Genomic DNA, 3,997 nt, shown 5'->3' on the forward strand with positions numbered 1-3,997 from the left:
AAAAAACCATGACTCAAAATAGTCGGTATTCTATGCTGTATAGGAGTTTTGCTATTTTTACTCCTATCAACCGCTAAAAATTTAATTTTAGTACTATTTCATAAATGTCCAAGACATAAATTGTTTTCCACCCCCTGATAAGGGTCGGGTTTTGCTTTAGGCGATCTCTTTTTTGGAAATTCTTGGCCTTAACCTATCAACGCCGTGTGTGTCGGAATCTCTTAAAAATTTGCTCTGTATACAATTGCCTTCAATGAACTTCTAGAAATGTTGCAGTTTAAAACATGTATACGTACATACACAACTTGTGTCTCCTGCAGAGTGACAGGCAATATGATCGAAGAAAAATACCTTTACATATAAGTATGTAAGTACATTAGGCTGGAACAAAAACATTTTGACTCATTTCAGTAGTCCAGTACGAGTTGAAGTTCAAAGGTCATTAAGAGTTTGAAAAAGGGCACTTCCAAGAAAAAAGTTTCAAACAAAAGTTGCGTATTTTTACCCTTTCAATCCGAATTTGTAGTAAAAACATGTATGTCCATTAAAAAAAAAAAATTCACTTCCTGTCAGTTTAACCCAGAAATCAGAAGTCGGTACTACTACAAAAAGAAAGAGCATCCCCATCCGCGACTTGTTAACTAGTTCATATTTTTGCATTTTTTCAATAACATTTCCCTCCATTTTAGAGTGGGTGGACGGGTGGTCTAGGGCACCCTGTAATTTTTGTTTTTTTAAATATATTTTTTTATATGGCGATTGACCTGGTCTAAAAGCATACCTTCTTGCATATGTAAAATAGTTTTCTTTTCCATTTGTAACAAACGAAAGCAGCTTAGACGCTGCAGCACAGTCAAAAGAAAACTTGCAAATGTTGAGGAAACCATTAAACAGAGTTAAAAAGAAGTATAAGAAAAAGTAGTTAAAGTAGCTTACACTTTTGGATGACTAATGTGATAGCCTTTTTGAAGAAGTCAAGAATACGGGCGATGCTTTAAACAATGAAGTTATATACATAAATCAATCAATGAAACGCATACTGAAATACATTTGGATTTAAAGTACCTATTTGGATACTAAATACCCACATACTTGTTATCTAGATACGTATGTTTAAATACTAAAGCGAAACCGACCTTAGGCATTAAGAATTCACAAACGTGGGTATTTAGGACTTTCTAAGAATATACTAAAGAAATTAGAGGTGAAGTAATTACTAAATACTTAATTATTTAAGTATTTGGGGTCGTAGAGTATTTAGTATATTTCTTAAATCTAATGGTTCAGGAAAAGAAAGAATGATCGGTTCTTCGTGTTTTCTTTTTCTGAATTATTGTAGGAATAGGGCTTTTCGGGACTCCTCGTGTTAAACTTTCGGGATTATTACGGACTCTGCACGGACGGTGCACCAGCAAGCTGGCGTCGGTGCAGAAGTAAGCGGGTTGCCACATAAATGTGTAAGCATTAAAAATTAACCCAGGATCGGGTTGTGTGTCATATTTGTGACCCGCAGCGTTAACAATCATCAAATGTCAATGAAGATAAATACTCGCACAATACACTCTTCCTTCGCCGGTGACCACGGCAAATTTTTAAAGCACTGTGAGTTAAGGGTATCTACCCAGAAATATGCCGGCTAGGAGAATATGAACCCGAGCCCTCAGCTGCTGTCAGGTTTCAGATAGGTCAATAACATCGACAGGCTATAAATTCAACGGGGAATCATTCCTGCCAAAAAGTGATACATTGGACTACGTAGTCAGTTGGGATATACATATATACCATATTATTCTTAAGATATCTTTAGGTTGAACATTTTGAGGTATCTGAAAAGTGTTGCCGCCTGTTTAAAATGGTATCTCATATTATTTAATAAGTTAAATGAATTACTAAAAGATTGGTATTCGAAATGGGTTTTTGGAAATGCTTATTTTTTTTTTAAACTATATTCGGAAGGATTTCCACCTATTTGAAAAATAAAATTCAAGTTAATTCATCAATTAATTGAAGTTTGTATTGCAATATTTATCAGACAAAAGAGATTTAAGGAGACTTATATTAAAAAGTACTTTACTTACTTAATACTTTTAAAGTAGAATTTAGTTAATTTATATAAGGCGGCCGCTGTGGCGCAATGGTGAGCAGGGCACTGGGTTCAAGCCTGGCTCAACCCAACATCAAAAAAAAAAAAAAATTAAAATTTTGCTAATAGCGGTGGCCCCTCGGCAGGCCCAGTGTATTTCTGCCATAAGAAACAGCTTCTCATTAAGATACAATCGCCGTTTGGAGTGGGCGTAAAACTGTGTCCCTCCCCTTTGTGTGACAACATCTAAGAGGAGAAGCTTGACCAAACACTAACATATGTGTAAGCGCCAATCTATTATTATTATAAACAAGATATATAAATATGAGTGTCAAACGAAGGTGGTTTACGAAAGCTGTAGTTGTCTATTCGAAAAGTCAAATCATTCTAACCATATATGTATACATACAGTCAGCGTCAAATGTCAATGCACACCTTGTTCTATTATAATATTCACAATTATTTTCATGAAAAAATTTTTTCCATTAATTATTTCTAAAAATATAGTTCATTCTATAATATAAACCATGTAAATCAATGTTTCTCATTTTACAAAAATGTTCGCTAAAAATTCTTTTGAATTTCAAAATTTTTTATTCATAACACTGTACAGAACTCGGCTGGGTATTGGACCAAACCAACTTTTTTTAAGAGATTGAGTCATAAGTAAAAAATTTGTTTCTCCGTTTTTCGAAGTTAGCCTCCAAAATCGAGATATGGGCCTTCGATGTTCGAAATTAGACCTTCGGTAAAAAATTATTTTTAATTATTGCATGTAGAAAGCAAAAAAAGTAAAAATGTAGACATGGTCCTTATTTATATGGTATACTAGCTTTTACCCGCGGGTTCCATCCCCCGCCAGAAGGAATTAAAGGGGAATGTGACTTGTGATTCCAAAGTTATGGCTGATAAAAAATTCCAAGCCTACGTTAAGTGCTACGCCCCCTTTTACAAACTCATTTATATATACCTTACTATAAGCACTTACCATAGATATGTCTGCATACCTTATTTCAACTAGATGTGACTTATGGTTCCGAAGTTATAACTGGTAAAATATTCCTCGCCTTTGGGACTTGCCGCCCCCTTTCACAGTCTCATTTATATATATACCTTACTATAAGCACTTACCATAGATATGTCTGCATACCTTATTTCAACTTCATGTGACTTATGGTTCCGAAGTGAGAGCTGATTAAATAATTCACGCCTATGGGATGTGCCAATACCGCCAATTTTTTCCCATGAGTATGGAATTAATTTTATTTATCTCGACAGCAAGCGCCAATGCTCTACGACAAATATTTCAAAAGATATACAACATGAAAATTTTAGTTAGTATAGGAGGTGCCACGCCCTCTTTTCCAGTACTGCCCATTTTTCTCTATTCCTATAACTTTCCCGGGGTAAAAGCAAAAAAGTCTGCAAAGTTTCGTGCGTTTCCGTGCCGCGGTTCAGAAGTTATAAGGTAATAAACAAACAGACATTCACATTTATTTATGTATGTATATATGTGTATAGATAATTTTTTTTTGTGAAAGCTATAACGGATCAAAGGTCAGATCTTCGAAAAATTAAAAACTTAACATTTCAGAAAATTTTGAACTAATTTTCAAAAGATTCATATCGCAGTACAGGTGATTTAACCCCCTTTCTTGCGAATATTCGCATTCGCATTCGCATGCGCGGAGCCTCCGCATTAATTTTAACATTCGCATTAGCTTTCGCATTCGGAATAATCAATGCGGATATTGAAGGGGCCGAAAATAACAGTTATTTTTTTTACGAGTTAAACTTGGCCATATATTTTTTATTCCGAAAAATTAAACAAGTTTGGTATCAAATGAAATATGACTTAAATGCCTTAAGACTGAAATGTCTAAACGCGGAATGCCAGATATTGAAAAATATTTC

The sequence above is a fragment of the Rhagoletis pomonella genome, unplaced genomic scaffold (genome assembly GCF_013731165.1).
Source record: "Rhagoletis pomonella isolate Grant_MI unplaced genomic scaffold, Rhpom_1.0 Rhpom_scaffold_00006, whole genome shotgun sequence".
NCBI lineage: Eukaryota > Metazoa > Arthropoda > Insecta > Diptera > Tephritidae > Rhagoletis > Rhagoletis pomonella.